Genomic DNA, 13,472 nt, shown 5'->3' on the forward strand with positions numbered 1-13,472 from the left:
TGAAGTTCATATTTAACATCCTGTGCATATAGTGGTCTATTTTAAGTTGACAGTCACTCTAAATCCATAAAAAAACATAAAAACTATACTTTTATTCTCCCCCTTCCATGTTTTATACTTATAAGTGACTGAACTACTATATTTACTATATGCTTGACTTTACTAGTAGAATTTTTTTCTTTTCATGCTTTTCTTATTTCTAGTTTTGGCTCTTTTTCCACTTAAAAATTCCCTTTAAAATTTCCTGTAAGGCCAATTTAGTGGTAACGAGCTCCAAGTTTTGTTTGGAAAACTCTTTAATTCTCTTTCAGTTCTGAATGATCTTGCTGGGTAGCATATTATTGGTTATAGGTTTTTTCTTTTGGCACTTCGAATATACCATGCTACTCTCTTACGGCCTGAAAAGTTTCTGCTAAAAAAATCAACTGATGGCCTTAGGTTTCCCTAGTTGCTTTTCTCCTGCTTTTAAGACTCTCTTTATTTTTAAATTTTGATGTTTTAATTAGTATATGTCTTGGTGTGGACCTCTTTGGGTTCATCAAATTTAGGGTTCTTTGTACTTCCCGGACCTGGATGTCTGTTTCCTTCCTCAGGTTGGAGAAGTTTTCAGCAATCATTCCTACAAATAAGTTCTCTGCCACTTTCTCTCTCTCTGCTTTCCAGAGCCCCTATAAAGCAAACGTCAGTATGCATTATATTGTCCAGAGGTCTCTTAACATTCGTTCATTCATTCATTCATTCATTTGCTGTTCAACTTGGATGATTTCCACTCCCCTACCTTCCACATCACTGACCCATTCTTCTGCATCTTCTAATCTGCTATTGATTTCCTCTAGCGTCTTCTTTATTTCAGTTATTATACCCTTCAGCTTTGATTGGTTCTTTCTTACATTCTCTGTTGAAATCCTCGGTCAGTTCATTTACTCTTCTCTCAAATCTGTCAAGCATGTTTATGACCATTAGTTTGAATTCTGTATCAAGTAGATTGCTCACCTGTTTCACTTAGTTCTTTTTCTGAGGTTTCTCTCTCTCTCTCTCTTTTTTTTTTTTTTTAACATATTCCTCTCACCCCTCATAATGTCTGTCTGTGTCAAGTGCATCAGATATGTCTTCTTGTCTTGAAAGTAGTGGACTTGTGTGGAGGGCTTCTTATGTGGCCTAGTAGAACAATCCCACCCCTGGTCACCAGAACCAGGCACTCCAGGGGTGTCACCAGTGTGGGCTGCATGTGCCCTCCTATTGTTACTGGGCCATGACTGCTGCAAGTACACTGGTGGGTGGGCTGGCCCCCACCCGGATGAGTACATTGACCAGCCTCAACTACCACGGACACACTGATGAGCAGGGCTGGCCCCTAGCACAGCTGGCTGAATGGCCTGGCTGCAGCTACTATGGGCAAGCTGGTGGGTGGGGTTAGCCCCTGGTACAGATGACTAGAGGCTTAGCTGCAACTGTTGTGGGAGTGCTGGTGGGCAGGAATCACTTGGGAAGAGCTGCCTGCTGGGTATGAGGGGGCAGTAAGTGCTTTGGGGGAAGAGAGAAGGGGGGAATATCTGCCAGCACTTTCACTCTCAGAGAAAGTTCTTACACATCTTACACATCTCAACCTCTCCAGCATATTCACTAAAATTAGTCAATAAATCTTCTTCATATATATGCTAGGCATTTTTCAAACTGCTTTCTCTGTGCTGGGTCTGAGAGAGAGTAATATAGGTGCTGGCCCTTTAAAAGGAGAGTCTCTGTTCCCTATAGACCTCCAGCTCATCTACAGATAAGCCCTGCTGACTTTCTTTCTTTTTTTTTAAATTTTATTTTTTCAGTGTTCCAAGAGTCATTGTTTATGCAACACACCAAGTGCTCCATGCAATATGTGCCCTCCTTAATACCCACCACCAGGCTGATTTTCAAAGCCAGATATTATGGAGGCTCAGTTTCTCAGTACAGATCTCCAGGGTGTGGGGTACCCAGTGTGGGGCTTGATCTCTTCATTCCTCAAGGAGGACCTCCTTGTGATATCCCTTCCACTGTGCAGAGGTTTGGCTCCCAGCCACATCCCTGCCCTTCCTACCCTTCTCAATGTGATCTTTTCTTTATGTCTTAAGCTGTGGAAGAGCTGTTCTGTTAGTCCTCAGGTCATTTTCAAAGGGAACTGCACTTTATGTAGTTGCACCCTGACGTGTCCATGGGAGGGGTGTTCAGAATTCTCCTACTCTGTCATCTTCCCAACCTCCTGTTCTAGAAAGTCTAGATTCATTCTTCTTTAAAATAACTGTAGTCTGTACTTTCTAGGATTCAGTTAGGTGAAGATTTTAAGATGATACAAAATATTACATTCTAGGGGTGCCTGGGTGTCTCAGTGGGTTAAGCCGCTGCCTTCCGCTCAGGTCATGATCTCAGGGTCCTGGGATCGAGTCCTGCATTGGGCTCTCTGCTCAGCAGGAAGCCTGCTTCCTCCTTTCTCTCTCTCTCTGCCTGCCTCTCTGCCTACTTGTGATCTCTCTCTGTCAAAAAAATAAATAAAATCTTAAAAAAATATATTACATTCTATACAGTATCTGACAGGCTATACTCATTATTTCATTTCTATTTACAAAAGCAAAGAATAGAGATTTTAAATTTTGAATCAAGCAGTCCAAAAGAAAATACACTGTGGCAATAACCAAACGAGAAGCTGCTGTTTGACAAACTGGATTACAGTTACAATAGTTCCTACTTAGTCAAGGTATATATGACTTCTAACAATTTAGTGCTGTGATTTAAAACCCGTTTTTCTTAGCATTACCATGTATTAGATACAACTGTTAACAAAGTCTGTTTGTTAAATACTAGTGTCATTTCCAGAGACTATAAACATTTTCACTGCATTGAATACTTTGTAAGTTATTTCTATTTTGGAATCTGCTTTATTAATAAGGCCAACTATTAACATTTCACTACCATAATCATTTGTTTGAACTGGATTACATAATTTATAGTCATGATCATTGGGAAGTCTAGTATTAAGTAGTAAAAAAAATTTATTTTATTTTTAAAGATTTGTTACTTTTAGCAGAGTGGAGGGGCAGAGGAAGAAAGAATCTTTAGCAGGCTCCACACAAATTATGGAGCCCCGTGTAGGCCTTGGTCCCACAACCCTGAGGTCACAACCTAAGCCAAAACCAAGCAAAAACCAAGAGTTGGGACACTTAAACAACTGTACCACCTAGGCACCCCTAAGAAATAAAAAAAAATTTTAAGAAGACTTGAATTTCACCTAAGTATGTGAACAACATGTATGAACTCTCTCTTAGGTAGGGACTCTATTACTTATTAGTTTTGTTTAAGAATGTCACAGAAGTCACAGGAGTGTACCTAAAGATAAAAAATGGTAATTATTTGAATCAAAATTATATACCTACCAAAAAATAAATTGACCAGTAAATTGTTTCTATGTGTGAAAAGATAATTCCCATTCAATATCTGAAATGAAACAAAAAACACAAAGCTAGAAAATAATTATTTTCTAATAAGTAATTATTTTTCTAATTACTTACTTAGAGAAAGCTAGGCTTGTCAGGCACAGTCCCTCTTAGTACAGAAGACTGCTAATTTTATATTGGGTTTAGGAGGAAAATGGATTTTCAGCAGCTTCAAAACATGGTTACCGGAAGGGCTACCATTTACTGGGTGGCTTGCAAAATCCTGTTCATTAAAGCAGGTTGTTGTTGATTGACTACACGGACTTAAAACCAATTCTATAGAACTGTCATTTACTCAGTAAGTCACTCAAATCAGTTTTAAAACTGCTGTTAGCATGGCTACACAAGAACAAGTCTTCCCCTAGGAGTGTGGAAACTTCCTTTCATTTTCAGAAGGTAAGTACATAAATCAACACACACAAACATATACATACTGTATATGTAAATCATATGGTTTTATAATCACATTTCAAGAAATTGCAATAAAAAATAGAAATATTGTCACTGTTAAGGGGAAATACTACTTGTCTTACAATACATTCATTTAATCAGTCATCACATCTTATATACCCCAGGTTATGTTAATTCAAAGAGGAATATGAAAAGCAACAAACAAGTGCTTTTTTTTTTTTCAAAGATTTTATTTATTCATTTGACAGACAGAGATCACAAGTAGGCAGAGAGGCAGGCAGAGAAAGAGGAATGAAAGCAGGATCCCTGCTGAGCAGAGAGCCCAATGCAGGGCTTGATCCCAGGACGCTGAGATTGTGACCTGAGCCAAAGGCAGAGGCTTTAACCCACTGAGCCACCCAGGCGCCCGAACAAGTGCTTTATAGCAGTATTATTCAAAATGAGTTGGTCCACAATTTTTTTTTTTTTTAAAGGTCTGGAATGAGGTAAGTACAAAAATGGAGTGTTTAGAAACTCTTACAGGAAATTTATATTTGACAGAACAAGTTGATGCCTTTTGAATCTGAAAAATTGAAGTCTATATTTTGAAAAATTGAAGTTTATATTTTGTGCATCCATTTCTTTTAATTTTTCTAGTAATTAGTCTTTGTTGTCTTTTATAAAAATTTCAGTCTCAAACTGGTCTTTCACCACAAAGAGAAGCACTACTTCAGAAGACTCAGAAAGTTAGATAGCCACAATAGATGAGGGTGTTATATTTTGCTATGAGGATACAGGCAAAAAGAATATGTATCACAAAATATCAAGTAAGTAAATACCTGCATCAAAATTGGAAGACTGGTGACAAAACTGGAAGAATGATGACAGAACACATTTAAAGGCCGCATCATCTGTCCACTAGGGGCAGTAGGAGATTATGTTGTATGAAAAAATAAAAAACAAAACAAAAAAAGAACACGAATGACTCTGAGATAAAAACTGCTTCAAAAAAATCAGATTCTAAATGTGAAGAAATTTCGGAACACCTTAACCTCTCTTTCTTTTCTTCTTTTTTTTTTTTTTTAAAGATTTTTATTTTTTTATTTACTTGAGAGAGAGAGTGAGAAGGTGAGAGAGGAGAAGGTCAGAGAGAGAAGCAGACTCCCCATGGAGCTGGGAGTCCGATGCGGGACTCGATCCCGGGACTCCAGGATCATGACCTGAGCCGAAGGCAGTCGTCCAACCAACTGAGGCACCCAGGCGTCCCTAACCTCTCTATTTCTACTATTTTCCTTTAAAAGAAAATGTATACACAAAAGTAATCTAATCTTTAAAAAAGGTTATCTAAGATAAGTCTCCCCTAAAAAAGATGATTAAGACATGACATAATTCCTATCATTAATGAGCCTGAATTATCCAGTTGGGACAAAACAGATAATAATAATGTGGTAAAGGCAATAGCAAAGAGTAATGCTGGATATTATGGGAGAACCCAAACTAGCCTGGAAGATCAAGACTCCCCACTGAATGTGAAAGCTCCCATGTACTCAAAATTCCCATACCACTCTACCCACCTATAACAAAGTTTCATACATTCTACTTCCTCAGTTCCTCTCATATTGTTGGCCCTGCTTCTCCAGCAATATCATTTTAGTCCCAGGCTCCATCATCTCACAGCTATGAGTATAGCCTCCCAACAGCCTGTTCTCTCACCAGGGCATCCTTCCTACTGCTGCCAGTTATCATTCCCAATTAAAATCAGATCATAGCACCTCAATGCTTAAAAAAAAAAATCCATGAATAATGTTAAAAAATTCCATGAATAATGTAAAAGTAAGGAGAAAGAAAACTGGATACAAGATCTTATGATCTCTATTTTATAAAGATACATATGTGGTAGATTTCCAACCACAGGATGGTTCCAACAGCAACTGCTGTTTTGGAATCAATTAATGAAATGATTCCAAAAGTCTCTATTTATTATAGAAAAATCTTGTTTCTTAAACAAGAAAACCTAAGTTTAAAGTGGGTCACCAAAATTTATGGAATGGGGCATATACAGTATATTCCCAAAAGTTCTTCAAATTCTAAGAATGAAAGGGAAATGACTAAATATTTACTGTTATTATAGCTACAATGCCTGTTTTAGCTAGGTTAAATATTCTTTTAGGTCATAAACATTTTGTAATGCTTTAATGTCCCTTATATAATGACCATAAGATACAATTACTGATTTTATAGAACTTCAAAAAAGGTAGTATGGGGCACCTGGCTGGCTCAGTCTGGAAGAGCATGTGACTCTTGATCTTGTGGTTATGAGTTCAAGCCCCATGTTCAGTGTAGAGGACGTCAATGAATAAATTAAAACTTTAAGAAATAAAAATAGGGGTGTGCCTGGGTGGCACAGTCAGTTAAATGTCCCACTCTTGATTTTGGCTGAAGTCATGATCTCAGGGTTATGAGACAGCTCAGTGACAGGCTCCACGCTCAGCAGAGTCTGCTTGAGATTCTCTCTCCCTCTCCCTCTGCTCCTCCCACTTGTGCACTCTCACTTTCTCTCTCTAGAATAAATCTTAAAAATAAAATAAAAATAAAAAAATAAAAAGAGGTAGTATGGTATACAAGATAAAACAGTGACTTAGGTATCAGGGTAATTGGATTTTAACTAGCTACATTTTTTTTTTTAAAGATTTTATTCATTTTATTTGACAGACAGAGATCACAAGTAGGCAGAGAGGCAGGCAGAGAGAGAGAGACAGAGAGAGAGAGAGAGGAGGAAGCAGGCTCCCCGCCAAGCAGAGAGCCCGATGCGGGACTCGATCCCAGGACCCTGAGATCATGACCTGAGCCGAAGGCAGTGGCTTAACCCACTGAGCCACCCAGGCGCCCTTAACTAGCTACATTTTTGCGAAGTTACCTCATCTCTCCAAATCTGTTTCTTCATTTATAAAAGAACAGGATTGATAAGTCATGGATCAGTAATTCTTTTCTGTGAAGGGCCAAAGAATAAACTTTCTAGGCTTTGTGGGTCATATAGTCTCTTTCATGACCACTCAACTATGCCATAGTAGTACAAAAGCAGCCAGAGACAATATGTAAAGAAATAAGTGTGACTGTGTTCCAATAAAACTTTATTTACAGAAGTGAGAGCAAGCTGAGTTTGGCCTATAAAACCCTAGCTTTAGGTAATCACTGTTTACTTCTAAAATATAAGAGTATTTTTTTTTTTCTGTTTAAAATTCCTGGGGCACCTAGGTGGCTCAGTCACTAAGCGTCTGCCTTCAGCTCAGGTCATGATCCCAGGGTCCTGAGATTAAGACCTGCATTGGGCTCCTCCTCAGGGGGCGCCTGCTTCTCCCTCTCCAGCTCCCCCTGCTTGTATTCCCTCTCCTGCTATCTCTCTCTTGTCAAATAAATAAATAATCTTTAAAAAAATAAAATTTCTAAGCTGTTATCTTATTATATATATTTAAGATTTATTAAGATTTTATTTATTTATTTGAGACAGAGATCGAGAATGAGGAGGGGGAGGGGCAAAGGGAGAGGGAGAAGCAAGTGTGGGGCTTGATCCCAGGACTCTGGGATCATGACCTGAGCCGAAGGCAGACGCTTAACCAACTGAGCCACCTAGACCCCTCTAAAGATTAATTTATTTGAGAGAGAGAGACAGAGCACGCATGCATGCAGTGGGGAAGGGCAAAAGGCAGAGAGAGAGAGAGAATCTCAAGCAGATTCCCCACTGAGCACAACACCCCAAGCAGGTTCCATCCCACAACCCTGAGATCATGACCTGAGGTGAAATCAAGAATTTAACACTTATCTGACTGAGCCACCCAGGCACCCTGTTTGCCTGGATTTTTAGAGAAATCTTTTAGCCATATCTAACAGGGCACATAAACCAGTGATTAACAGAAGACTTTAGGATCAGAAAGCTTTGGGATTCTCTATTAGCTATTAGCCTTGGACAAGTCACTTAAAATCACTTTGAGCCTTAGCTTTCTTATAAGGTTGTTCTGAAGTTTAAATGAACTAATATTAAGGGGGTGCCTGGCTACCTCAGTTGAAAGAAAAATGCAACTCTTGATCTTGGGGTTGTGAGTTTGAGTCCCATGTCAGGGGTAGAGACCACTTAAATTAGCAAAACTTTTTTTTAGAGCTTAAATGAAGTAATAATGTATAAAGTATCTAATCCTGTATCTAGTATACAATAAACATTCAATCAAGAACATTATTTTGTAATAACTTTACATTAATATATGACATTATATTACATATAACACATTACATAATATTACATTATTACAAATTCACTTTTTAAAATTATATGATCCTGAGACCTTGGTCAGGAACACAGTACTCCATTTTTTCCAGCAAACAAATAAAATGCTTTATAATTATCTACATTCAGGTGCATTTTTCACTAAAACAAAAGATGATGACTGGCTATAGTACCCCATCTTCTTCTTGTTTTGACTTTTTTTTTTTAAATGACTATAGTCAGCTTTGAGTGCATACTATCTACTTACTAGCTCTATGACCTTGGTAAAATTATATAACCTTTCATTTTTCTTCACCTGTAAGAATGTGAAAACAATAGTACCAACTGTATAGGATTGTTGTAAGAATTAAATGAGTCAATAAGTTGGCACATAAACCATAAAAGTAACTGCTATTACTTGAGTTAGATACTTAACATTTGTTTCTTTCAGTACTCAGACAACCTGAACAGGTACTGTTCCTATATTACAGCTATAGATAATGAGGTTCAGAGAAGCTAAGAAACCTACCCAAGGTCACCAGTGATTAAGTGGCAATGCCCAGGACTTAACATAGGCTTGCCTGACTACAAAGCCAAAATTCTTGCCACAAGGCTAAAGATGACATTAACTATATCTCTGTATGGCATATACAAATGACTTTTAAGAACTAAAATAGGGGTATTAATAATAATCTCCCTATACAGGAAACATTTTTTAATTTTTTAAAGTTCAAGGGTAGGAAAACACACATAAAATCATGGTTTATTCTTAAGTTTGTGCTGCATTACCTCATTCACCTTATTCTCTTCCAGCCCTATGAATGCTACTGGTAACTGATCCAGAAGAGAAGCTGGCTTCGTACTGTAAAGCTCCAAAGCTCAACCTAATACTAATAAGAAACTTAGGGTAGTTTGATGTAGCTCACGTCCAAACTCTTCTAAGAATGAGCCCAAACTTAGAACTCTAACCTAACTCTAAAATTCGCCAAATGCAAGTAAGATTAATCTTCAATGTCCTAAAATTACAATTATAATCTAATCTTCATAAGCAGATAGTCAATTTTATTTCTGAACCAGAAATTCTGAAAGTCAAAATAACCATTAATTAAGAATTAATAAAACATTACACTCTGTGCTATATAGGAAGAAATATCATATAACAACAAATACATTACATAAATATCATTATCTAGTTTGTAAGATAAAATACTTAATTTTCTTTAGCATTTGGTGTTCTGTTGAGATAAGAAAAAATGTTCAAATTTTAGGTTAAGGAAACCAAATTATCTTTTAGCATTTCAAAATAATATTCTAACATGCTAGATTGTATTAGGGTATCACTCCTTGTCAAGTATTCTATTGCCCATCAAGATGGGTGGGGAGGAATGGACACTATCTGCCTAAAAATAATGGTATCAATAATCAGTGGCGTCATCTCCATATATAAGCAGCAGCACTACTGTTCATATGAACATAGTATAACATTAATATCAGCCTCTAGTTCTGGAAGAAAACAGGCATTCACGGTGGCTCAAAAAAAATCCCTAATATTAAAAATAATACGAAAAGAATGCCTGGATGGCTCAGTCTGCTAAATATCCAACTTTTGACCTCAGTTCAGGTCTTGCTCTCAGGATTGTAAGTTTGAGGGTTTTTTTTTAAGTTGAACTTCACGCTGGGTGTGGAACCTTTATTAAAGATAATAATCTGCAAAATGTTTAGTAAAGAAGCCTGCCTAGATAACTTATGTTAGTAGTTCTTAGAACCTTTGCTGGGGTTGTCGACGAACCTCTTCTAAACAGCTGCTGAAAGCTATGGGTCTTCTCCCCACAATGTACAGTTATACAGAGTTCAGACTCTTTTAAGACTATGGACACACCCATTGGCGTGTTAAGATCTAGGTTAAGAACCAGACAGATGAAGCAGAAATTTTCTCAAAGCACCTTTGACTCTCTTTCATAATTTCACCTCTGACTCATAAGAACCAACTAAATCATTCATAACTAGATAACAAAGTCTCCTGTAAAAACAGCCCTTAAAAAAAAAAAGTTTGATAGTATTTACTTAAGCAGTATTACCTGAAAATATACTGGCGGCATTTTAAAACACAACATGAAACTAGTGATATGAATAAACATTGCAGTGTATTACAGTTTATAGAATGATTTCACATTATTATAACAATTAATACTTTTATTTCCCTTTTACAGCTAACAAAATGGAAGTTCAGAAAATAACTTGCCCTGGTCATACAGCCAACAAATGGAGACTTGGGATTCTAATTGAGTTGTCTAGTTCCAGAACTGAGATTACTTAGTACATTACTATATCCTGATGTTTCCACAAAAAACCCTCAAGAGAGAGAAAACAGATTAAAAAGAAAGAAAGAAAGAAAGCCAGCCAGCCTAACGGGTCACATTCTAGTGTAGATATATCTTGGCATCAATAAAGAAAAATTAGTGTATTTAAAATGTTTGATTTCCTTTCGCTTCATTGGTGAATATAAAACATGGTTTTCAGAAAAATAAATGGTCAAGCTAATGAGTTTTAGGACTGAAAAATAGGACATTTTGTTATTTTAGGAGGCATTCCTTCTTATTCGTCTCAATTCTTAATATACAAAATAAATAACTCCTGAAAATGTAAAAATAAGAAACTTAAAGTTTAAACATCCAGTGGCGCCTGGGGGGCTCAGTGGGTTGAGCCGCTGCCTTCAGCTCAGGTCATGATCTCAGTGTCCTGGGATCGAGTCCCGCATCGGCTCTCTGCTCAGCCGGGAGCCTGCTTCCCTCTCTCTCTCTCTGCCTGCCTCTCCCACTACTTGTGATTTCTCTCTGTCAAATAAATAAATAAAAACTTAAAAAAAAAAAGTTTAAACATCCATTTTTTAAGAAACAAAAACTACTAGAAATTAATTTTTAGGATGTTCAAAATATTTCTTGTAAGACTTTTTTAAATAACAATACTCATTTCCATTCTCTACAACTCCTAAAATTTCTTGATTTTTAAAAAAAACTGTCATTTGTCTAAATGCATAGGATATACAGTACCCTACTGTAAACTATAAACTTTAGGTGATAATGATCTGTCAATGTAGACTCATTGATTTTAACAAATGTGCCCTTTTTTTGTGGGCATTTTGATGGTGGGGGAGGCTGTGCCTATGTGGAGACAGGCAGGGGTCATATGGAGGCAGAGCCTATACAGTAAATCTGTACCTTCCACTCAATTTTGCTGTGAACCTAAAACTGCCCTAAATATAAACTCTATTTTGCAAAAGGGCTGGGGCGGATGTGTCAAAATTCACCTCATTTTCTTAACAAATGAGGAAATAATTGTTTTCTAAAAATTACCCTGTGAATTAAGTTTCCTGCCAGAATACAGAACGTGCAATTATTACAGCATATATAATCATTTAAAAACCATTAACAGTAATCTTATCAAATGCTAAAAGAATTAGTTTTAAACGTTAATATGAAACTAAGTGCACATGTGAGTATAGTTATCTTAAGACTCCTTTTTGTATTTATGTTCATGTTATTTGATATTTTAAAAGGCAATGGCAATATAGCAAGGGACTAAAAGTCTAAGCGGGTCATGGGTTGACTGACAAACTAAAGGGAGTGCCTGTAGGAAGGAGGAGGAAAAGCAGGAGCCAATGAAAAAAGTCACCGCCAAGCAGTGACTGTTCCCCCAAGTCGACCTTCTGCCGGGGTCAGGATTCGAGGGAGATGTAGAAAGGGTATCCTCATAGAGTGAGCATGAAGAACAGCAAGAATGAAACAATTATCGACTTGTAAGAAAGAAAAACAATGCAAATAGAAACGAAAAAGTGCAACTAGTAGATAGCATACTTGTGTCAACCCAGGTTTTTCAAGAAGCTTTCCCCAAAGTGTCTTCTAAACGTGGTAACCACCCACAGTGGCAACATTAGCATAAAGGGCCAAAAATAGTTATGCTATTACAGCAGATTAAAAGGAATACTGAGAATGGTTCAATTTCATCAAAGTCATCTGATTCAACCCTGCCCAGCGGGAGTATACATTACGTTTTACAACGCTTTTTATACCCAGGTGTGCAGACGCTACGATGGTGCAAATCCAGTAAAGGACAAGCCCGGGGCTAGAAAACTGCCAAGTCTGTAGACTAACAGCCCTGCCTGAAAAAACCAGCAAATTAACTCAGCCCATAACTGAGTGGAAGGAAGAAGAAACAGCGGGCTCTGGGGCAGTAGAACAAACTCCGTGGAGCGGCTGCGCCTTCGGAAAGGGGCTGCAGTTGCAGGTGTCACACCAGGAGGCACTCTAGGACCAGGTCTCCACCACCGCGGAAGGGGCACCTGGCGCGGGCAGCAAACCCCCGACAGCAGCAATTCCGACCAGCAGCGAGCCCCACGGCGAGGCAAGTCCCCGACAGGCGGCGAGCCCCTCCGGCCGGCCAGTCCCGGACCCGCGACAAGCCCCCAGGGCAGGCCCGCCCCCGGCGGGCGGCGAGTCCCCGTGCCGCAGGGCCAGGAGACAGCCCACCTGCCGCGCGCCCACAGGCCGGCCGCCCTCCCCCGGCCCCGAAGCCGGCCGGCCGCCCCGCTCCTGCTGATTCCTTGCACCCCACCAAACACCTGCCTGTCCTTCTCCTCTTCGAAGGACCGAGAGCAGAGAGCCAAGGGGGCCACCGACGCGGCTGACAGAGCCAGAGGCGGGGGATTTCCTCCGGGAAATGCGACCCCGTCCCCCTCCCCACCCCTCGCCAAGCGGAGCGACGGAAAACGTGCAGCGGTTTAATGGGCCCCAAACCCTCTCAGCTGTGGAGTTGTAGTTACTGCTTGTAGGGCTGGAGTTTCCGCGAGCCGGAGGCGCAAGCCCGGGCGGCGTTAGGGTTTCGGGCTGGGGTAAGGGAGGGCTCGGCGTGAACGGACAGCATCGCACAAAGGGAAGCGAGGAGCGACGGGGAATGAGCGCAGTTACCTCGGTCCCCGGCTCGTCCCTCCGCTCGGTTTCTGCCGGCCTCGCCAAGGCTGCGGCTGCCCTGCCAGGCTCCCGCAGCCCAGCGCCTTCCCGCAGCACCCAGCGGCGCCGCACTAAGCCCCGCGCGAGCACCAGACGGACGCGCGCTCTGCTGCGCGGCCCCGTAGAGCCCTGGCCGGCGCCCGGCGTCCTCACGGCTCAGCCTCGAGAGCCGCAGCCTCTGGGGCTGCGAGCGGAGCGCGCGCCGGAGCCTGCGCACTGCACTCTGGGAGGTGTGGTTTCTGGTTACCTCCTCCGGGGGCCCGCCCCCACGTCCTCGCCGCCCCCGTTCGCTCGTGGGCGTCGCGAGTGCTCGGGCGACTCGCGGTGCGGTGCTGCAGGGGGGAAGGTAGACCAGGGCCT

General features: G+C 40.2%; 1 protein-coding gene across 7 annotated transcripts in view; it reads right to left on the minus strand.

The window, feature by feature from the left end:
- The window catches only part of KLHL8 (kelch like family member 8), a 55,207-nt gene extending 42,029 nt beyond the window's left edge, over positions 1–13,178 (minus strand). For 2 of the 7 annotated variants that reach the window (XM_032332823.1, XM_032332822.1), the window contains exons 1-3: positions 13,071–13,178; positions 4,688–4,766; positions 3,399–3,459 (exon numbers count right to left, since the gene is read on the minus strand). The gene's annotated coding sequence lies outside the window, so the exon portion shown is untranslated. The remainder of the gene's footprint in view (positions 1–3,398; positions 3,460–4,687; positions 4,767–13,070) is intronic. The other 5 variants (XM_032332825.1, XM_032332824.1, XM_032332826.1 and 2 more) reach the window with 4 other exon arrangements.
- Positions 13,179–13,472: the final 294 nt, after the last annotated feature.

The sequence above is a fragment of the Mustela erminea genome, chromosome 2 (assembly GCF_009829155.1).
Source record: "Mustela erminea isolate mMusErm1 chromosome 2, mMusErm1.Pri, whole genome shotgun sequence".
Lineage (NCBI taxonomy): Eukaryota > Metazoa > Chordata > Mammalia > Carnivora > Mustelidae > Mustela > Mustela erminea.